At 37.2% G+C, this 24,443-nt stretch overlaps 1 protein-coding gene across 2 annotated transcripts in view; it reads left to right on the top strand.

The window, feature by feature from the left end:
- The window catches only part of LOC114031492 (radial spoke head protein 3 homolog B-like), an 80,770-nt gene extending 59,829 nt beyond the window's left edge, over window positions 1-20,941 (top strand). For both annotated transcript variants that reach the window (XM_027846589.1, XM_027846590.1), the window contains one exon: window positions 20,843-20,941. The gene's annotated coding sequence lies outside the window, so the exon portion shown is untranslated. The remainder of the gene's footprint in view (window positions 1-20,842) is intronic.
- The last annotated feature ends 3,502 nt before the right edge of the window (window positions 20,942-24,443 follow it).

The following is a 24,443-nucleotide window of genomic DNA, read 5'->3' as shown; positions in this document are numbered from 1 at the left end:
TAAAGGTTAGCATTGAATCATGACTCTATTCCTGGATCAGCCCCACAAAGCTCCATTTCTGGAATTTTTCCCTTTCTTGGTGCACAGTTAGGGCTCACACCTGTGACCACTCCCCATCTTGGGTCTGTGAGCAAGAACTGGATATTGGGCAACAGAGCTGCCCCACAGTACCTGTTCTTGCATCCAGCGCTAGTTCAGGGATCCCCTGAGTTCTCTTTTGGCCCTGGTGCCTCTTGTTCTTGTGTCCTGTCTTTGCCTTCATTTGATCTGGGACTCTGTAATATTTTATGTCATTCATACTTCTGACCAGACCCTGTCCCCATTATTCAAAGACCTCTCTCTCTGTCTCCCTAGGCTGCTCAGGCTGGGAAAATAACTCCCTGTTACTTTCTCGTGGCTTTCCTGATCACGATTTGGTCTGATATGTTTTCTAAATCATTGTGGAGAAAGGCTGGTGGGAGCTAGGCTTAACTGCTTCCTCTTACTCTGCCATCTTGACTCCTTGAAAGGTGTTCTTTCAGCCTCTGTCTCAACACCCACGGTGACTGGAAGCCCACTGATATATGAGATAGCTAGTAGCATTATTGGGTAAATCTAATTGTTATAAAGTTCTTCTTTAAATTGAAATAAAATGTAATTTCATGTAATTGCCACCTATTCATCTTAATTCTGCCATCTGAAATTAAGCAGGATAAATCCATTCCATATTCTAAGTGAAAAGCAGTTAGATAGCTATAGATATACACACACCCACACTAACACACACACACACACACACACACACACATACACATACAGACACACATATAATCTCCCTCACAGCTGTCATGATGCAGTAAGGTGGCACAATGGATAGACCACTGGACCTGGAGTTGTAAAGACTTGAGTCCAGCCACAGACTCTTACTAGCTGAAGGACCTTGGGCAAGTCACTTAAACTCTGTTCATCAACTATAAAATAGGAATAATAATAGCACCTAAAGCATTTGGCATAGTTCCTAACACATAGTAAGTGCTTAATAAGTGCTTGTTTCCTTCCTCCCTTCATAAAGCCCCCTATCCTTTTCTTCAAGCTAAGCCTCTTCATTTCCTTCAACTTTGACTCTTACGATAGCTTTGAGTCCCCCATCACCCTTGTCACCTTCCACTGGATGCACTCTAGTTTGTATTGCAGTGTTTTTCTCTTCAAGTGTTGTAAACATAACTAGACACAGCACCAGATGTACTTATGAATCATGTACTATGTAGCAAAATGGCCCAATGGAGAGAATGTTGGATTTAGTGTCCAGAACACCTGAGTTCAAATCCTATCTCAGACACTTAGTAACTATGTTTTCTTTGGCAAGTTCCTTAATTTTGAGCCTCCTTTCTATATTACATGTATATCCTCAGCAGATTCACCCAATAATGCAAGAGGCCTTTCTTTAGGTTGCTACATTTTTGAGGGTACCAGTGATACACTCCAGCTGTCCGTCCTTTGTTCTCAACGTGGACCAGTTCAGCTCCTTTTCTGATCCTATACCACCACTACATTTCGCTATATATCACTCTTAAAATATAATTCTTTTATTTCTTTTTTGCCACAATATGATTAAGAGGCAGATTGCAAAAGGACACAAAAAAGGTTAAGAACCCCAAATGTGCAACATTTTTCCAAAATATCCTGCCACAAAAAGTGTTGCTATGAATATTTTGGCATATATGGGACCTATCTTTATGGCATTGACTACCTTGAGGCATGTCTAGCATAGGTTTTCTAGACTGAAGGGTATGAACATTTTGGTCACCTTTTTTTTAAAAAGCATATTCCAAATAGCTTTCCAGAACAGTTGGAAGTTCCACCAATAGTGTAATTAGTATGCCTGGCTAGCCAAAAGCCCTCCAACATTGCCTATTTCCAGTTTTTGTCATCTTTGCTTATTTGCTAGATGTGAGGTGAAACCTCAGCATTGTTTTGGTTTCTTTTTTCTTATTAGTGGTATGGTTGCTAATAGTGTGTAATTCTTCATTTAAAAAAAGTTTATGTCCTTTAACTGCTTATTATTTGAGGAATGGCTCTTGATATCATAATTATTCTCTTAATTCTCTCTATATAAGTGATATCAGACCCTTATCAAAGAAATCTAATGCAAAGATTTTTTTCCTCTTTTCAGCTGTTATTCTAATCCTATCTGCATTGGTTCTGTTCTTGTAAAAGCTCTTCAATTTTTTTGTAATCAAAATTATAAGTTTTCTCTTTTATGATCTCCTCTAGAGTATGTTTGGTGAACAGTATGCCAATAATTTGGTTATTTTTTAATGTTTTTGTATAACATTTAGTCAAATAATAGGCTAAACAACAAATGAAAACAAAATTTTGATGAAAACTGCATTTCAGACTTTTTAAATGTCATTAAAATGAATGAAAACATAGATCATTATAAAGTAGCTTAATGAGGGCCTAAATGAACAGTGCTAAAAAATAAAATCTGTTTGCTCGTGAACATGTGAAGTTTGTGCCCCTAATTTAAATTGATACTTTTAGTAAAAATTCACAACAAAAATAATTCAGCTTTTGGGTTTTATATTCATTTACCTCTTAAATAAAACACCTGTCACTCCTCATTTTTTTCTTAGAATTATTTTAAGTCACTGAAGATGTAATCCAATAGCAATTATAAATACCTGAAACATAAAGTAGTCTGAGTTTTGCCATTTTTATTTTGCATCCAAGATGCTTCACGTTGGGGTCAATTTTAGTACAAGTAATGACATAGGTACACAGCTAGTCCAGCTCCTGATCCCCCCTTCTCTTCCTAGTCTATATGAGTTCCAGGGAAACATGGTACATAAAGGATAGCTGTATTGCAGATCTGTGAAGCAGTTAGCTATCAGCTGCTCTCTTAACAGAATAGTGGCCCTTTACCAATGCTATTCTCTGTTCCTAAATTAAAAAAAAAAAAGTAAGAAGGCCCTTTAACATTTTTACTGGCTTCAAAAAAATGTAATTTACCAAATCATTTAAATAGGTATTGCATTATTTAAATTGCAGAGCAAGAATACATGTAAACTGACATGATCACATAATACAGAGAAGCATGGAAAGATTTGTACAATCTGATGGAATGAAGCAAGCAGAATCGATTAACACCATGCACAATGACTACAAAAATGTGAAAGAACATAATAACCATGAAACAATCAAACAGGAATGTTTCAAAATTACAAAGAACAAATATGGCCCCAAGTAAGGGATACAAGAACACCTCAACCAGGGGTATCCTGGAGCCTGCTAAAATTTTCATGACATTTACATCTTGGAAATGGCAAATGGTATATATCAGGGCTTAGATTACTGTTTTGTTTATTGACTTAAGAAAATGATGAAGAAATATTAATAATGCAGATTAAACTTAAGAGCTGCTTATTAAACATTTATCATCATACTACTGCCTGCAGCCTTTTGTAGATGTGGGAGGTTTTCATGGATGTGGTACACTGAATATACTTTTACACTTTATTGATATTTTTGCTGATTTTTTTCTTCCTCTTTTTTTCCTTTAAAAAATTATTTGTTATATGAGGTGGTTGTCAGTAAAGGGGAAGGATACTGTCAGCTGGTCAACGAACATTTATTAAATGCCTACTATTTGCCAGGCTCTGTGATAAGCACTGGCGATGCAAAAGAAGACGTCAAAAAAAAAAACAAAACCTTGCTCTCAAGGAGCGAAAAATCTAATAGTATTCAAATAGCTACATATAAAGAAGATATATATAGATATTGATATAGATGTATAGGTATGTATATATATATATATGGAATATTTGAGGTGTATATATATATGGTATATATATGTAGAATATATATATTGTATATATGTGGTATAAATGCTGTGTGTATATATATATATGTGGAATATTTGAGATAATCTTAGAAGGCACTAGGAGCTAGGACATGGAGATAGGAGGAAGAGGATTCCAGGCATTCAAGACAGACAATGAAAATACCAGAATCAAGAGATTCAGTGTTGTGTTAAAGGAACAGCAAGGAGGCCAGTGTTATTGGATTACAGAGTACATGGGAGATGGGAGATGTAAGAGGGGGAAGAAAGAAAGGGGCTGGGTTTTGGATAACTTTAAAAGCCAAACAGAAGACTTTACATTTGATCTTGGAAGCAATAGGGAGCCATTGGAGTTGATTAAATAGTGAGGTGACATGGTCCGACTTGCATTTGAAGAAGATCCATTTGACAGCTGAATGAAGGGTAGACTGAAGTGGGGAGAGACTTGTGGCAGCAGATTGTTATAATAGTCCATGTGTAAGGTGGTGAGGGCCTACGGCAGGGTGGTGACAGTGTCAGAGGAAAAAAGGAGGCAAATATGAGAGAGGTTACACAGGTAACAGAGAATCCTCGGCAACAGATTGGATTTTGTAGAGAGACTAAGGTACCCAGGATGACCCTAGGCTAGGAGCCTAGGAGGATGGGGGAATATAGGAAGATGGTTGTTCCCTTGACAGTAATAGGGAAGTTTGGAAGGGAGAAGGGTTTCAGGGTAAAGATGATAACATCAATTTGAGACATGTTGAGTTTAAAATGTCTTCCAGATGTCCAATTTCAGATGTCCAATAAGCAGCTGGAGATGTGATACTAGAGTTCAGGAGAGGTGTTAGGGCTGGATAAGTAGATTTGAGAGTCATCTTCATAGACTAAGGAAGCTGATGAGATCACCAAATGAAATGATATAGAGGAAAAAGAGAAGGCCCAGTACTGAGACATGGTGTTCACCCATTGTTAGAAAGCATTACCTTTATGAAGATCCAGCATAGAAAACTGAGAAGTAGATAAAGGTCATGAAAACCTAGAGAGAAGATAATATCAATGAATAGAATGTGTTCTAACAGTGTCAGAAGATGTAGAGAGGTCAAGAAGGAAGAGATTGAGAAAAGGCCATTATATTTGGCAATTACAAGATCACTGGTAACTTGAACAGACTGAAGAGAAAGGTAGAGGAGGTGTTGATTGTAGATGGCCTTTCCAAGGAATTTAGCCACAAAGGGGAAGAGAAATGTAGATTGAAAGCTAGCAGAGATGGATAGATCAAGTGATGATTGGTCATGGGAAAACATGAATGTGTTTGTGGACAATAGGGAAGCAGCCACTAGACAGCAGAGATTGAAGATTAGTGAGAGTAGGGATGATTTAGAGGGCAGTCTGCCAGAAAAGATGGAATGAAGTGCGATCACTTGTGCATGTAGAGGAGTTAGCCTTGGCAAGGAGAAGAAACACCTCTTCATGTGAGACGGTGAAGGTAGGAGATAGCGGTGCAAGATGTGAGTGAGGTGAGATGAGGAACTCTCATCAAGCCTCATTTTTTTTTCAGTGAAATATGAGACAAGACTCTCAGCTGAGAGAGTAGGATGAGGAGAGCTTTAGGAAGTTTGAGGAGGGATGAAAAGATTTGGAAAAACCAGTGTGGTGAGTGGAATAGTGAATCAATTAGGGAGGTGTAAAAAGATCACCTTACTACAGTGAGGGCCCAGTTTAGATTATGTAACATAAATTTGTAATGGACTCAGCTAGTAGAGTTTTGTTTTTTTTTTTAATTTTGTCCAATGTTGTTCATCCACACATGAATAGGAATGAATACAGCCAGATGGTGGCAGTAATCTAAATTTGGATCTTAGCAGGGCATGATTGGCAATAGCATAAAGGGTCAAAGGACTCCAGATAAAGTATAGTGTAGAGTTGAATGGGTTCACCAAGGGATCAAGATGTGGAAAGGAAGAGAATGTAGCCAGTGCAGGGTTGATGGCCTGGGAAAGAACCAAGGGGTGGAAGGATTGGAGGTCACAGGAAGGATGAAGAACAGGGTTAGGAGTTGTAGGGTAGAAAGAAAGATAGTGATGAAATATCACTATTTCAGAGTTCGTAAGCATAGAAGTAGAACATTTGTGGGTAATTGTAAGATTAAGGGTATAACCATCTCTGTGTGTAGCTGAGGTAGAGTGAAGGTCACAAAAATGAGTAAATTGAGGAACTGGGAAGTTAAGATTTTTGAGGGAGTTTCAGTGTGTATGTTGAAGTCCCCTAGTATGAAAGAAGGTATTGGGAAGGAGAAAATATGACCAGGCACTAAACTCATTGAGGGAGGAAAGGAGAGTGTCCTAGAGGTCCATAGACAACAACCAGCAGAATCTTGACTGGCTCTTAAATGTAGATTGAGTGAACCTCAAAGGAGGAAAGGTAGATGTTGACAGATGGATAGTCTGGAGTGGCAGTGAGTAGCAAGGAGTATTCTACCTTCCCCACCAGTACCAGAGAGGAAGAGAGCTATGAGTGAAACTGTAACTAGTGCTGAAAAGGATGACCAGGGATGCAGTATTATCAGGAGGGAGCCAGTTCTCCTTGAATGCAAGAAAATAGAAAGAGTGTGAAAGGAAAGGATTTAGATGAAAGCACATTTCTTAATTGTGACGTTCCAGAGAACACAGGGGAAAGAGTAGGTGGATCTGGAGCATGATGTTGGGGGAGAGTGGCAGAAGGGGCTTGGTTGAATAAGGGCATGAGCAGAGGGGAAACAGAAACATATTGCACAGTGATAGCTAAGGCATCCCCCTAGTTTCTAGCCCATCATTTGGGGAATGGCTGAAATATGATGGAATACAGCTGTGCTATTAAAAAAATAAGGAAAAAGATTATTTCAAGGAGACATAGAAATACTTGTATGAACTGATGCAGTTAAATAAGCAGAATCAGAAGAAAAAATTTTATTATAGCATCAGTACTTTAAAAACTAACATGACAGAGAATTTTATATTTGAATCCTGTAGGTGATAGGAAGTCACTGGAGTTGATTGAACAGGAGGGTGACATGGTAAGACTTATGTTTTAGGAAGATTAAGTTGATGACTAAGTAGAGGCTGTCAATATTAGTAATTTCCAACCTTATTTTTAAATTAAGGTGAATTAAAATTAATTTTGTTTTAAGTGTTATGCCATGAAAGATGAACTGGAGACATTTGGGCTAGAAATAACTAATCTGTGCAGTTTGAAATGTAGTAGGACTGCAGTCATCATAGTGAAAGCCCTTTATTTGTGTTATATCCTTAATCTGAGTAGAACCACTTAAACAATTATCAATCAATAAAATGTTTGTTTTACCAAATGAGAAATACTATTATAATATAATTGTTTCCGTGGGTCTTTCTCCTAATCTCCCCATTTCTAGAACACTTAAAAAGTTCTTGAGACAACTACCCAACTGAACGTTAACTGCAGGCATATGATGCTAATTTTTTTATTGCTCATGTTAATGAGAAAGAAAGATAGAATTATAATTAAAATTTATAAACAATAAGTTTTCCTTTGCCTATTCTATGGCAGAGGTGCAAATAAGTTGTGAATTAGACAAAAGAAAACATATAAAGGGAGGAAGAAAATTGGATAATTCCCAAATTAGACAAACTGGCCCCAAATAATGGATCAAGCTGTAAGCAGAAGGGTATTACTGTAGGTAACATGTAAAGAGAACTACTTAAACTTCTAGACAATTTGGAAGTCAGGTTTTCCAATACTCATTTTGGATTTGTGTTATGAGTAAAGGTAGAGGCCTGCACTAAGGAAGCTTCATGGCAAAGCAGAAAGAGCCCCGGACTTGATATTAGCTCAATTAGTGACAGTGCATAAGTCACTACCACTCTTAGCCTAGGTTTCCTCATCTGTAAAATGGGGATAAGAAGCAGTGTGGACAAATGGTTAGCCTCAGAATCAGGCGAGCTTTGACACCTACTGGCACGTTTAGTGCCCTGGGCAACTCAAAAGTAGTTGCAGAACAGTTACTGATTTACTTTGCTAGAGGAAACTTCACCAGCAGTTTCCCACACTGATGAAATCACAGGTCTAGACCCTGCCTTCTCCCAGAATGGGAATGATAAAAGCTGCTGTTGTAATATCTATAGTTGCTACCTCATGGGCTTATTGTGAGAATCAAATTAGATAGTATATGGAAAGCCCTTTGTAAATGTTAAAGTGCAATAGAAACATCAGCTGTTGTTACTGTATGTATTACCACTGTTACCTGTTCTACAAAGGTAAAAAATTTAAAAAACAAAAACCTCCAGATAGACTTTATGTAATATATGTCTTGTATTTAATATTTTGCGTGTAGATTGAGTTTAAAGAACCCAAATAATCGACACTTGCACCATGGCAAGTTGTTCTTTAAAGGGTTTGTGTAGTCAAGTGGTTAAGTGAATAAGTAGTCTGTCATTTGTAATACTGTTTACTTCTCCCCCTTTGGAAACCAGCTCTTCTCTTGATTTCCATGATGCTACACTTTTCTGGTTCTCAAGCCTCAAATACCTCCTTTATTTCCTTTGCTGCCTCTTTTCTTCTAGCCAGCTCCCAATTTCCTTTGCCTGGAACCTGGAACACCTTGGGGACACCAGGGTCTGATAGGTAAGACTTTGCTTTATCTTCCTAAAACTAGAACCAGGCCTTCCTGCCGCTGCTGAGCTCTCTCACACCCCACCGACTCCCTGTTAGGTGCTGCCTTCCCCCAGTCGGATGTCGGCTTCCTCCCTCGCTTGTATTTGCATCTTTCCTATCAGCTAAACATCCTGCCTTCTACACCCAGTCCCCCTCAATTCTGGTGCCTCCTCACTGTGACTGTATGTCATTTGTATATAGTCGATTGCACCTTGTCTCCCCCGTGAGAAAGATGAGCTCTTTGAAGCCAAAGATTGTTTCTGTTTTTCTCTGTACATAGTTGTTTGCATTTTGTCTCCCTGTTAGACCTGGAGAGCAGGGAATATCTTTGCCTTTCGCTGTATCTGCAGCACTTAACGAAGTGCCAGGAACATAGTAAGTGCTTAAGAAATTCTCTCTCTCTCCCCCTCTGTCTCTGTCTCTGTCTCTCTGTCTCTGTTTCTCTTTCTCTCTGTCTCTCTCTCTCTGTCTCTGACCCTCCCCCCCGTCTCTGTCTCTCTGTCTTTGTCTGTCTCTCTCTCTCTCTCCCCCTCCCTCTCTGTCTCTGTCTCTGTGTGCTATCTCTCTCTCTCTCTCTCTCTCTCTCTCTCTTCTTCCTGCTCCTCAACATGGCTCCTTACTCTTCTCTGTCTGCATTCTTAGCCTCACAGAGCCCTCCTGGTGGCACAGTGAATACAGTATCTGGCCTGCAGTCGGGAACACCTGAATTGAAACAAAGCCTCAGGCACTTCCTAGATGTGTGACCTTGGGCAAATAACTTAACCTCTGTTTGCCTCAGTTTCCTCAACTGTAAAGTAGGGATAATAATAGCCCCTACCTCTCAGGGCTGTTGTGAGGATCAAATAGGATAATAATTACAAAGCACTTAGCACAGTTCCTGGCATATTGTAAGCACTAAATAAATGTTCTCGTTGTTGTTGTTATACATTTTCATAGTTTTAACCAAACTATATGTAGAAACTTCTAGAGTTATATTTTCAGTTCTGTCTTCTTACCTAGGCAGCTCAAGATCAAATTAATCTAAGATTTGTTGTTGTTTAGTTGGTTAATCGTGACCAACTCTTTGTGACGACATTTGGAATTTTCTTGGGAAATATACTAGAGTGATTAGCCATTCGCCTCTCCAGCTCATTTTACAAATGAGGAAGCTGAGGTAAACAGGGTTAAGTGACTTGCCCAGGGTCACACAGCTAGGAAGTGTCTGAGGTCACATTTGAATTCAGGTCTTCCTGACTCGAGGCCTGGTACTCTTTCCACTGCACCACCTAGCTGCCCTAACAGTATTAGATTTTTTTAATGACTATTTCACACTGTTAACTCCTATCAAGTACACTGAAATCCACCTTTTTCACAGGAATTGTTGCATCCCCCATTCCATGTACTGTTTTTTTTTTTAACTCAACTGTAGGACTCAGTGAATTTCGTCTTATTTCATCTGCCCATTGTTCTAACCTGTCAAGATATTTATGGATTTCAATTCTCTCGTCTAACATAATAGTTATCTCTCTCAGCTTCATATCATGTGTAAATTTAATAAGTATGCCATCTCCATCTTCACCCAAGTAATTAAAAAAGAAATGTTGAAAGGAAAAAATTAAGTATGGAACCTTGATACTCTTCACCAGAGATGCCTTTCATAGAATATCATTAGGGTAGCTAGGTGATGCAGTGGATAGAGCTCCAGCCTTGGAGTCAGGAGGACCTGAGTTCAAATCTGACCTCAGACACTCGACACTTACTAGCTGTGTGACCCTGGGCAAGTCACTTAACCACGATTGCCTCACTAAAAGAAAAAAAAAACAAAAAACAAAACTGTACATAGAATGTCATTTTATAGATGAAGAAACTGAAGCCTAGAAACATTAAAGTGACGCTTGCTCAAGGCACAGAGTGAGCTAATGGCAGTGAGAGTTACATCATAACATCATGCTGATGCATATGATCCACTTTGAGGTGGTAGGCCATAGCTGTGATTTGGGATCATGATGTGACTCATTTGGCACTCTACTTACTAAATAGAGGGTGTCCCAAAAGTCTTAGTACAGTTTTGAGCTTAAACTTAAGTGCCCGTAAGTTATAAGTTTAAGCTTATAAAGCTTAAAATTTCACTGAGACTTTTGGGACATCTTTATAAAGCTTAAAATGTTTGGGATGTACCTTGATTTGTTGTTTGTTCATTCGTTTCAGCCATGCCCAACTCTTCCTGATCCCACTTGGGTTTGTTTTTTGTTTTTGTTTTTGTTTTTTGGCAAAGATACTGAAGTGGTTTGCCCTTTGCTTCTCCAGCTCATTTTACAGATGAGGAAACTGACGCAAACAGGGTTAAGGGACTTGCCCAGGGTCACGTTGCTGATAAGAGTGTGAGGCCAGATTTGAACTCAGGTCTTCCTTACTCCAGGCCTGGTGTTGTGTCCACTACACCACCTAGCTGCCCCATTTACTGTGCAATTAGAGACAGAAGAAAATTTCTACCTAATAATACAAATTCTCCTTCCTAACTGCCAGCTCTGTGAGAAAATTTCATACAGTCTAATCATTTACCAGGGTTCTAGTTGCATATAAAATCCATGGCCAATAAGATTACAAGCTAAGAGTTACTATCTAGGTATTCCCCTTAGTTACCTGAAATGAGTTTTTGAATAACACAGTATAGGTAACTGCAGTTTCCATGTTAAATAGGTATATATTCTTAAGAAATGGCTCTTTGTACTGAGGCAGTTAATAAAAAACTCAAATAACTGGAAAATCCCAAATGGATCACATAGATAAGCCTTCCATAAAGCTAGAATTTCCTCTCTAAAAGTCTCTGAGACATAACCTTGGACTAGATTATGTTTCAATTTCATCCAATAATCATTGCCTTCCTGGCGATTGAAAAGACAAGCTCCCACAAAGAATATACATATCATATTGTGTATCACATTACTGTGTTGTAACTTGATTTTATATGGAAAAAAATGACATTTAGAAAAGTTAAGTACATGAACAAGTATTATGATTGGTTTGGTTGAAAGGCACATTGATGAGATCATGGATTCATTGAACTGTCAAAAGAATATTTTTCCTTTGCTAAATTTGTGTCAATCACAAGGAAGAATCATAAGGAAGAATTAGAACAAAAGAGAAAAACCGTAAGAAAGAAAAAAACAAAAAAAGTGAAAATAGTATGCTTTGATCTGCCTTCAGACTCCACAATTCTTTCTCTGGATGTGGTTAGCATTTTCCACAATGAGTCTTTTGGAATTGTCTTACATCATTGTATTGCTGAGAAGAGCTAGGTTGGGATTCAAACTTAACCATAAATGAGCTAAGTGAAATAGGATGAGTCACAACCTTCTTGAGCTTCCATTTCCTCCTCTGTAAAATGAGGTACCATCTCCAAAGGCACCATCAGCTCTAACAACCCCGTGAATCGGTGAGAAAAGAAAAGAAGTTTATTAGATTTTCTTTGATGAAGTAGAGCTATCGGCAGAACTTCCTGGGCTTATTATGTTGCATAGGATCAATATAGCTCTGTGTGTGTGTGTGTGTGTGTGTGTGTGTGTGTGTGTGTGTATGTGTGTTTTGGTTTGGCTTGGTTTGGTTTGGTTTTGGAGGCAATCAGGGTTAAGTGACTTACCCAGGGTCACATAGTTAGTATATACAATATAGCTTTAATGGTAAAGAAAAATAGTGCAAAAAGATGATGACTGAGAATAGTTTAGAAACTTAATGATTTAAAAAGATTGACATTTGTGCTATAATTGTATTACATTCATAAATTGAGAAATTATTGAAGAGGCATTATGTAAAGGGGAAATAACAACAGAAATGACACAGGATAGGAATTTCTAAGTTCCCCTTATTTAACATATTTTATAACAATTATACATACTTGGTGAAATGAGTGTTGTTAAATGATTTACTTCTAAAAGAGATTGAGGCAGTCTTGATTCATAATAGTATATTTGGAACTATTTATTTTATTAAGCTGCTTTAGAAAAACAAACAGCTGAGTAATAAACATTCATTTATGTTAAATTTCACAAAAAGTAAATTGTAGATTCATACATGGCACCATATACTTGGAAGTGCTAACAATTCCTAAGTTTTAAAGGTATTGCTAGTGATAACAGTGTTGTCAATATCTGTTATTCCAAGCTTTAACATCAATTGGATCTTTCTAATACTGACATCCTCCAGAGTTTCAAATTTAATCTTAACAGTTATAATAGAAGCGATCACTGCTCTGCAACATTTTCAACAAAGTATAAAGTCTGTGTTTGAAATGAGTCAGAGTGGGCAAAGTATGCTTTCATATTCTAAGTGAAGATTCTCCTTTGGAATTATTGCAGTGAATCAGTCAGAATAACCAATAACTGATTAGACAGTTTTATCATAACCAGTAACACACAAAGAAAGAATGTGGTCTTTAAACCAGTAAAATTCAACTAATGTCTAATTAGTGTGGGTAAAGAGATTTCTATGTTTTTGAAACAGGGTTATATGATGTTTTCTGTAGGGAAACCCGAATAGAAACAAAGAGCTATTTGTTTTCAGTTTACTTTTCGTCAACACAATGTAATTTGATTTCCTATTCCATTTGTGAGAATTTGTTTTCTCTTTTGTTACATAAGTACCTAAATACTATCTCTGTTTTACCTCTAGGCCCACAAAGTCTTAAATATTTACTATCTGGCTCTTTACAGAAAAAGTTTGCCAACCATTGTTTTAGAGTTTCAAATTCCAGTTTTAGGTAATCCAGGTGAACTGCAATATTTTCCCAATAAATTCAGCTAAGAAAAGCTGTCACCTCATCCAAATTCATTTTAATGTTAAGAAGCAGAAGCTTTTTGAAGATTACATGTTAATGTGGATCTCTTGTATATTAAGTAGTGAAACAAATGCAGACAAACAAAATTCTGTGTCCCCTTGACCCAGTCAGTCCTCAAAACACTTAAAGAGTCCAGGTTCTCAGAGAATATCATTCCATTTCCAATATTTGTAAATACTGTGATATTGCCACATAATATGGAAGGAAATCTTAAAACAGATTTTGAAAATTGAACTCAAGATTTGTTACCACATGGAGCAAAATCATACCTACTCATCCATCTTAAATGGAAGAAACAATCCTGAATGCACAGGCATACAAAAAGAACACAAGGCTCTAAACTGGTTTTTAATCTGATTTTTTTAAAATTTTAATGATATGTTTTGGGTTTTTTCATCATTAAAATTGCTTCCTGGCCTTCCTGAGTAGCCATTCCATACTCTCCCTCCTCATCTCCACCCCCTGGTTCCCTGGATTCCTTCAAGCTCAGCTAAAATACCAGCTTTTACAAGGTATTTTCCTGGACCCCCTTAATGCCAGTGCCTTCCCTTTGAGATACATCTAATTTACCATGTACATATCTTGTTTGTATGTAGTTGTTGCATATTGTCTTCCCCATTAGAAAATGAGCTCCTTGAGGGCAGGGACTTTTTTTGCCTTTCTTCGTATCCCCAGTGCTTAGCCCAGTGGCTGGCACATAGGAAGTATTTAATAAATGCCTGTTGATTGACTTTTGTCTGAGAAGCTTCAGGAAGTTTTCTTCATATTTAAAATGAAGTTGGCTTAATAATCTCTGAGGTCCCTTCAGCTCTAGGATTATTCTGATTATTTTTATTCTGCCCTCTGAGGGTTATAGGGTATGATAACATATCCTGTAAATTGGTACGTTGTTGAAAGTGTTTGCTTGTTTTTTTAATAACTGCTATACTTTGTCATTCAGAAACCCACATCAGAAAAAGTGGGCATATTTTACCCCTCAAAAAAATGCATAGGAGAACTTTAACAGGCAGGGCTGAAGAGTGTTTAAAAACCAGTCCTACGCAATGTGTATCTGTAGCCCCAGTGGGACACCCTCAGGTGTTGGTTGCCACTCCCACTACACCTCCAAGTGTAGTCGTGGTCGAGGCTTCTGACTTCAGTAGAATTCAGTATTCATTGACCACCTACTGTGTGTACAGCACTATGCCAGGCTCTATGAGGAACACAAAAGTGATTAAAAGGCAGAAAGATGTACTGCAGAGAGCTCTAGATTTAGAATTAGGTCCACTGGATTCACATCCTGACTCTTTCTACCACTGGGACTTTGGGCAAGTGATTTGACCTCTTTGGACCTGGGTTTCTACGACTGTAGAATAAAAGGCTTAGACTAGATGACCGCTAAGGTCTCTTCCAACGCTAAATGTATGATTCTGTGAAATACAAATTATTATTAGACTTGGTGCCTGTGTTCAAAAACTCCTAATGGGGTACGAAACAAGGCAAAATGTAATAAGTGCTAGAGATGTAAGAAGTATAACAACAATAATAACTTCACATCTACGTAATGCCTTAAGGTTTACAAAGCACTCTCCTCACAACTCTATGAGATACTACAAGTATTATCCCCATTTTATAAATGAACAAACTAACTCAGAGGTATTATAACTTGATCACAGTCATAGAGCTAGGAAATGTTGAAGCCTGGAACTGGAATTAAACCCTGTTCCTAATAGTCATTTTTTTGTTTTACTTTGTCATGCTGCTTAAGAGAGATTAGATTATTTTCACCAGTTTACAGAGCAGATATATTTAAGCTTGGTCTTGAAGGATAGAACTTCAATAAACAGAACACAGTGTCAGGAAAGCTAAAGAAGTTTGTTTGGCTTTGGAAAAGGGGGGAATTGGGATTTTTTTTTTTTAAGAAGTGCTAAATAGTGTGAAAAATGGCAAGGGAGATCAAGGGGGGATGACTACTCATTGGGTGTAGTCATTAGCAGATGACTTTCAAGAAAAGATTTCAGTAGCGTTGTTGAAGATGCATCCAGAAAAGAGAGTAGATTATGGAGTGAACAGAAGGTGAAAAAATGGAAGCAGAAAATACAGAATGCTCTTTGAAGAATTTTGGTGATGAAATAAAAGGAGAGTTGGGTTGGTAGCTGGACAGAGATTCATAGTCAAGGGAAGGTGTATTTAGGATAGAGAAAATAAGGCAATGTTGATAGGTATAAGGAGGGAAAATCTAGTAGAGAGGCAGAGATTGAAAATGAAAAAGATGGGAGATCATCAGTAGTCCAAGGTCCTAGAAGAAGTGGAAAACAGTAAGGTCCAGGGTACTGTGGGAAGATTATTTTGAGAACAAAGAGAAGGAGAGGGTGGGAAAAGACACTGTATTTTGAGTTGTAGATAAGATAATTAGGAGCTCACTTTGGATAACCTCAGTCTTTTCAGTAAAGTAGGAGATGAGGTCATTTAATGAGGACGATGAAGGTTGAAGAGGGAGACTTCCAAAAGGAAGGAAAAGGTTTAAAAAAACCATCTCGGGGGAATGTGGTATATCCATAGGAAAGACCTGCATGAACTGATGTAAGAGTAAATAGATCCAGGAAAATAATATAAAACAAAGACTACAGCAGTGTAAATGAAAACAAACAAAACTCTGTAATTGTAATGACCAACCTTTACCTGACAGAATGTACTTTTTTTTGTTGTTGTTATAGAGGTAGGGGACTATGGTTCTAGAATATTGCATATGTTATCAATCAAAGTTGGTTTTGCTTAACTGTTTAGTTTTTTTCCCCCTTTGTTGAAAAGGAAAGCTCACTGGGTAGGGGAGGCAGCATATTCAGAATTGACTATGATATAAAAACAAAAGTCATCAATAAAATCTTATAAAGAAGTCATTATAAGATGAAGAAAAGGAGGTGCGGCAATGTGCAACAGCAATGCAGCAGTGAGAGTATGAGCATAAATATCTAGTGGACCCAGTTAGCATCATCTCATAGGGAGTGAGAAAGCATATGGTGGGGGTAGCCGGGGAAGGAGGGAGGAGTAGAAACATCTGGAGAGACCTATAAATGTAAAGAGAAATCCCCCACAAACTTAGATTTTACAAAGATGTGTATGTAAGATGGGAGCAAGAGCAGGGAACCCTTCCAAGAATTGTATGCTAAATTCTCAAGCTTGGGTTGAGCCGGTGACCTTCAGCTGGAGGGGAAAGCTAAGGATAACATGGAATGTTTTCTTTGTTCCATGTAAAAGGAGGATCAAAGGAAGAGATAGTGTTGCTACTTGGGAGAGTTGGAGTGATGATAACTGAAGCCAGACGGCTCTGAACTTTAGACTAAAAAGGACATCACCAAAAAATGTCTTCTAAGAGAGTTGATACTCAGTATAAAGAAGATGATAAGAGTACCTAAGCTGCCCTTGATAAACTATGCCTTGAAGTGTTAAAAGAACTGACAGATGTGACTGTTGAGATACCGTCAGCGATATTGGGCTTGTTTTGTTTTTTTGGAAGCAGAAAATTTTTTTATTAAAATTTTTTTTCTATTATCAAGTATTTTTTGTCTTCCTCCCATCCATCCCAGCCCCTCACCCACTGAAAATTTAAAAAAAATTATCAGAACCCCATATCCAAAAATGTGTTTCTTATTTTGCATACTAGTCCGTCATACCTCTGTCAAGAGATAGGCAGCATCCTTCTTTATCAGTCCTCTGTAATCGTGATTGATCATTTAATTGAGCAGAGTTGTTAAGTTTTTCAGAATTGTTTTTTTTTAACAATTTGATATTATATTAAAATTGCTCTTCTGATTCAGCTCATTTCACCCTGAATCAATTCGTACAAGTCTTCCAGATCTCTATAAAACTGTCTTTTTTTTTCATTTCTTAGAGCAAATAGTATTGTATTACATTTATATACTACAATTTGTTCAACTATTCCCCAATTGATAGGCATCCCCTTAATTTTCAGTTCTTTACCACCACAAAAAGAACTGCTATAAATATTTTTGTACATAGAGGACTTTTTCCTCTTTCTTTGATCTCTTTGGGGTATTGACCTAGCAGTGGTATGCACTGTTTAGTAACTTTTGGGGCACAATTCCAAATTGTTTTCAGAATTTTTGCCGAATTCATACCTTTACAAACAGTACATGTGTGCCTGTTTTCCCAAAGCCCCTCTAACATTTGTCATTTATATTTCTTTGTCATCTTCGCCAGTCTGACAGGCTATGAAGTAGAACCTCAGAATTGCTTTAATTTGCATTTCTCTTAATTATTTGCTATTTGGAGCATTTTTTCATATGCTTTAGGTGGCCTGAGAAACCCTTGAGGACTTCTTGTTCATACCCTTAGACTATTTATCAGTTATGGAATGGGGTCTTAATAAGTGTGAATTTCAGACCTTTATCAAAGAGACTTAATGCAAGATTTTTCCCCCTATGTTAACTGTTTCCCTTTTAATCTTAGGTATATTGGATTTGTTTTTGCAAAATCTTTTAAATTTTTAAATAATCCTAATTATCCATTTTTATCTGATGTGATACTCTGTATCTCTTGTTTGGTCATGAACTCTACCCTATCCATAGATCTGGAAGGTAATTTCTTCCACGTTCCTCTAATTGGCTTATGATGTGACCTTTTGTATATAGGTCACATATCCATTTATATCTTGTCCCAGGATAGCTAGGTGGCACAGTGGATAGAGCACCAGCCCTGGAATCGGGAGGACCTGAATTCAAATATGACCTCAGACATTTACTAGTTTTGTGACTCTGGGCAAGTCACTTAACTTTCTTTGCCTCAGTTTCCTCATCTGTAAAATGAGCTGGAGAAGGAAATGGCAAATTACTCCAGTATCTCTGCCAAGAAAATCCCAGATGGGATCACAAAAAGCCAGAAACAACTGATTGACTAAACAGCAAAGCTTGTCTTAGCATAAGGTGTGGAGTATTGGTCTAAAGCTAATTTCTGCCAGACTGCTGCCCAGTTTTCCCTGAAGTTTTTGTCACATAGTGAGTTCTTGCCCCAGTACCAGATTCTCCAGGTTTATGAAACGCTAGACTCCTACATTTGTTTGCTCTGACTGTTGTTTACCTAATCTGTTCTACTGATTGGCCTCTCTGTTTTTTAAAGAGTACCTAGTTATTTTGAGAATTCCTGCTTTGTAGCACATTTGAGATCTGGTACTGTTAAACCCCTTCCTGCTGACTTTTTTTTCATGATTTTTCCCACAATTATTGACCTTTTGTGCTTCTATATGAATTTCCTTATTTTTTTTTCTAGTTCTATGAAGTAATCCCTTGGTAGTTTGATTGGTATGGCACTAAATAAATTAATTAATTTAAGTACTCTTAGAATTTTTAGTATTTTGGTTCAGCCTACCCAAGAATGATTTAATATTTCTGCAGCTATTTTGCTCTGCCTTTATTTCTATAGACAATGCTTTGTTCTTGTGTATATCTTGGTAGGTAGACTCCCACGTACTTTATACATTCTGTAGTTATTTTAAATGAAATTTCTCTTTCTATTTCTTCCTGTTGAGTTTTATTGGTGTTACACAGAAATGCTGGTGATTTGTGTGGGTTTATTTTATATCCTACAACTCTGAAGTTATTAGTTGTTTAAGTTAATGTTTTAGTTGACTCTCTTCTGTACTATATTTTCTCAGTTTCTTTTTCTTTAATGTCTCTCTTATTCTGAAGTTGTGCCTCTTTATGCTCCTGTCCTTGCTTCCCATTTATTAACCAAGTAGAGCTGACTGATTCTACCCCTAGGATGAATGGACACCAGATACTTTTCTGTGTTCTTAACTACAAGCTCCAACTACTTCCATATCTCAGAGTGATGTTATTTATTGCCCCATGGTAGACCCTTCCCCCTCAGGACAAAAAATCCAGCAGTCAAGCATATGTACTTAACATTATTATAAAGAAGAATGCATGGTTATATATGATATCAATATATTCTCATTCTTCCCTAATAATTGGACAGAATCATATCACTACAGATTGTAATAAGGTTGGAAAGAGTAGCATGGCATAGATTTCAAAGAGAGGTTGTTGATATTTGGTAGAAGGGACATCCATATGTGACAATGGGGAACAAGGAACAAGCTGACTTCCCCTGCCAGGCCATAATCCGTGGCAAGGAGGAAAAGAAGCAGACTTCATTGGGATGTATATTTAAACATTTATTTATAAATAATTTGTACTTATTAAGACTCAAGGTAAATAACAATTTGAAATACAGAAGGTTATAAGGCCCGAGTCTTGTATGCTGCTAAAAAAAAAATACTGGTCAATCAGAAATGAAGATAAAGTCCTGATAAAATTATAATGCAAAACAAGAGGAAAACAATCCGATTTCTACAATTTCATATTCTCCCCATTGTTGTTTGCTTTGCATGTTTTGTATTTGCTTATGTATGTATTGTATCCTCCTGGCAGAGGGGTTGTTAACCTTTGTTGTGTCATAGAACTCTTGACAGCCTGATGAAGCCTGTGGATCCAAAATCAGAATAACTTTTTTAAATACATAAAATATGTAGGATTACAAAGGAAGCCAAGAATATTGAAATATAGTTATCAAAATGAAAAAAAAAGTTCACAGACCCCAGGTTAAGAACACCTGATCTAGCAAAACATAAACTCCCTGAGGACAGAAAACTTTCATTTTTGTCTTTAGATGCTGTCCTCAGCACTTAACACAGTGCCTGGCCCATAATAGGTGCCAATTTAATATTTATTGAATTGAATTTTCCAGGTCACACACTGAGTAAAGGAAGATATGCCAGTAAATGATTTTCAGATTTATCGTTGTTGCCGTTCCCCCAACTAGTGCTTCGTGTGTTTGGGAGAATGAGCTTCACAACTGTTTGCCATAGCGATAAGACAAGAAAAAGAAACTGAGGGAACAAACTTGGGTAAAGAAGAAACACAATTATCCGTTTCTACAGGAGACATGCTAGCATACCAAATTATCTTTAAGACTAATAACATAAAGTTGTGGTGTTGGGTTGGTTTTTTTTTTTAACTTCCATTAGATTATAAGCTCCTTGAGGACTATTTTTTTGCTTTTCTTTGCATCCCCAGTATGGTGTCTGGCATATAGTAAGAGCTTATTAAATGCTCATTGTTATTTTTCTTTGGTAGTATTAGCTAAGATTCATACTTATTTGCATAATATCTGTATGCTATACAAATATATGTATTGTTTGTATGTGTTTTTTCTCCAGTATAGCAGATCGACATAACAGTGTAAACATTTTTATTTGTGATTAGAGAAATATAAGTTATATTGGATGCTATTTTTCATGCGCTTATGTAAAGATAACTTCACTCACGTTTTTCTCTCCCATTTTACTTACTTATTGATATATTCCCATTGAACTCCCTCCTTTAGCTTTTATCACTCAGTCTGTTTCAGAAAAGTGGTTTATATGGAAGATGACAGAAAAACATCATGACACTCCAGTGCGAATGAACCTCAGTTTGGGTGATGTAGTAGTTTATTTCAGTAATATCACTGTGCCCTCCCTTAAGTGAAATTTTTATGGATTTTATGTCTCTATCATTACACAGGAGACCTTCATTCAGGAAGATCATTTATCGTGCTTCGGGAAAAGAAAAGGTTTAACAGCAGTTTTCTGGACTCAGCTACTCACTGTGAAAATTGTCTTGGGTGGGGGGGGAAGGGTAAGAAAAAAGTAAAGATTTATATTTTGTGGTTGGTGAATCAATCAGTTACCATACTCTCTTCATTTAATGTCCATTTTAACATTATGATTTTCATATCTAAATGAGAAAAACCACAATACACCTTTTACTCATTCCAAAATTAAAGAAAGCTCAACCTAAAAAATTATACTCCTGGCCATGGCATTGACATTTCTTTTTATTCTTTCTTTTTTTTGTTGCTTGTTTGGTCCACTTCTCTATTTCTGTGAGTGAAGGGAAAATTTCACCACCAACACAGACTTGTACGGTCTTCAACTTTATATATAATCTCAGGTAGCTTCCTCAGGTGCTAAGAAATTAAGATTCAGACCTTGAATGCAAGTTTTCCTCACTCCAAGGCCCATCATATACCATGTCATGCTGGTATTTTGAAAAATGTGTTTTGTTCTCTTTAGCTACTAAAAAAAAATTTACTAATGAAGTAGGTCCTGAGAAGACCCAGAATGCTTCAAAAAAGGACCTTAGATATATGTGCACAATGTGGAAATTTTAGCACTTTTCCTCCCTTATTCAAAGCATTTTTAACCTACTTAGAATGCACAATAAATAAAACTATTCAGCAGATCCTGGCAACTTTTAGATTCAGTAGAAGGTGCTTCTGAATAGAAAAGATTTTTAATTGATTACCAGTAACTACCTAAATGGGCCTTATTTTTTAATTCCTTTTTAACATTATAGTGAAAAAGCAAGATAAAATGGTCTTGTAGGTAGCAGTCATAAGAAAACCAAAAGAAGGTAATCTGTGGAAGAAAGGACACAGGGTCACCTGGGACCCTACCCATCCAACTATACTCCGTGTTTCCTAGGACATTAATTCTAAGCCAGGCATATTTATCTCCCTTAAGGATTTAGTTTTGTGGCTGTTGCTTTCCAATATCCTTTTCTGAGGACTGACAAAGTTCTCCTTATCCAACATGGGACAAAAGGAGGAAGAGAGGAAGGAGGCCCAAACCCTAGCCTATCCCAAAGGGGGAAATAGGCCTGAGAAGTAAAAGCAGAAGCAATGGCACTATAGCTTTCCTATAGGTCTCAAGAAAGTTGAAAGCATGGCCTCGCAGTAAATGTCATCACTCAACCGCTGCTAATCATTGCCTGTTTTCTAGATCTTGGAAGCTTTAGAAGCAAGGAACAGTATAGACCAGGATTAAACGAATTCCATGATGCTCAATTCATTGGGATCCTTACATCTGTGCCCCAGCCCTCCACCTGTTTTTCATGTGCCTAACTAATAAGATATTCTATAAGATAGAAGGATAGATAAGATGCCTCTAATGCACATTAACCTGAGGCCAAATCTACCCCACCTTCCCCAATTGAGTTATTTGCAACCATCATGATTTAAGCCAAAATTTCTGATGTTTGCTCAGATGATGGATGAAAGTGGAAATCACAAGGAAGCAATGGTCTGTAGCAATTTATCTTCGAAAGGTCATGCATGGTGTGGTTAGAACATTTCTACAGTGAAAAGTTATAGTAATATCTGTATTTCCAGGTAAACTCAGTAAAAGCAAATACTTATATGCTAAAACAATATTATTTTGTAAAAATCACTGGAACATTCAGAATTATAGAGTAAAATGAAAGTATCCTAAGGGGTCAGTGTTCTAACAAAAGTATTATATTGTATCAACACTCTTTTGTCAGCTCTGATTAATATTGAATGACTGAAGAACAATGTTAATAAAAGACAGTTTACCAACTTCTAAGTTGCTTTCAATTCAATTTAACATTTATTAATAAGACCTAAATAATACCCTTATTGCATCAAAAATCAAAAGGAATCAATCTGCTGGAAAAGTACTTCTCAGTAGCTGTTTTGACTATTCCTAAAGTTAAAGTTCTCAGTTAAAAGTTTATTATTTTTTAATAGTGTACATTTAAAGGCCCAGTACCAGATTGCATAATTCAAGGAACAGTCTAGCTAAAATTAGAGAGGCTTATGACCAGATTGGCCTCAAGGTGATAAATATTTTGGACACAACTTATAGAAGACAGACCTGCTAAGTTCTAGCAGATGCAACCACAGTTGTTGGAGGGATTACACATACCTATGAAACCATAGGTCCTTAAAGCATAAGATACACTGGATGAATGATGTAACATTAATGAACATATTGGCCCCTATCCTCAAGGTGCTTGCAATGACAAAGTAAAAGACGGGCCCACCCAAAGTCAGCCAAGGTAAGGAAAGAGAAGATGAAAAGATGATGGCATAAGAAAAGGCTTTGGCTCCCTACATATCAAGGTTCTTCTCTTTCTCTTGTGTGAAGTTTAACTTTCTTTTCATCAACACTGCCTCTGGTGGTAACAGGTACATGGTTAATCACGTCAAGGCAGATTTGGGCAATTTATGTTGCTTGAAAAACTAGATTAACAGTAACAAAAGAGTTTTGATTTGTAGCTGTCTTAAAATGTCTATTTAGAGGAGGGGGAAAATATCATTTATTATACAAATACCAAACAATGAAACTCTATATTTTGACTCTCTATCTGTATGCGTTTCGGTAAGTAATTTTACCTTCCTGGACCTGTTTGCCTCATCTGTAAAATTCAGGAGTTGGACTAGATTGTCTGCCTAGAGTCCTTTCAACTGGTATTGTAAAGAACTCGCATGCTCCTAGGGAAAGAATTTTAACTATTTTAGTTCACTGGGGCATCTTTCTATACAGGGTGCCCCAAAAGTCTTAGCGTACTCTTAAGCCGTTAGAGCTTTGAACAGTGTATCAAGACCGTTTAGGTGAGCCATATATGTTTTGTCATGGTCCCTAGCAGACTGAGAAGGTTGGATGTGTCTTACCCACAAACCTGATTTTCCCCAATGCCTAGCTGAAGTAGTTATTCTTCCCCTATGGCTTTTTGTGGGTTCCAGGATAGTTCATTGTTTGAAGGCTCAATGTTAAAGGACACTGTACCGACTTCTAAGTTGCTTTGTCGCTTAGAAGTTAAGCTCTTGAGGATGTACATTAATTCATTAAGACTATCAAACGCCATTTAGGTCAGAGAAGCAGTGCCCATTTGAAAGCACAGACCAGTGACGTTAAAATGAGGAGCAAAGTCTCTTGCGATTTGGGGGATCCAGTGCATCCAGAGAGTGACAAGGTAATGCCTAAGTAAATTTATTTTCCTTACCACACAGACCATGTAGGCCCTTACTGTTTTAGAAGGTTATCCTAAAGATATCAAAGCAGTGAAATCTAGGCAACGCAAATAACTAAGTTAGCATAAACATCTGGGACCAAGCATCCAGGAAATGCATAAAATGCTCACAGATCACTATTTGACAAATTTCAGCAGATTTTTGAAATGATGAAATTCCATATCCTTAAAAACCCATACTTCTTTCCTTTCTGTTTAGTGCTTCCCTTGAAGTCATGTAAACCGATCATTTATAGTGCAAGAATTTTTTCTTTAACATTTTATTAGCAACTAAATAACAATACTAACT

This window comes from Vombatus ursinus, unplaced genomic scaffold, assembly GCF_900497805.2.
Source record: "Vombatus ursinus unplaced genomic scaffold, bare-nosed wombat genome assembly UNPS02015175.1, whole genome shotgun sequence".
NCBI lineage: Eukaryota > Metazoa > Chordata > Mammalia > Diprotodontia > Vombatidae > Vombatus > Vombatus ursinus.
This window is presented reverse-complemented; position numbering and strand designations above follow the sequence as displayed.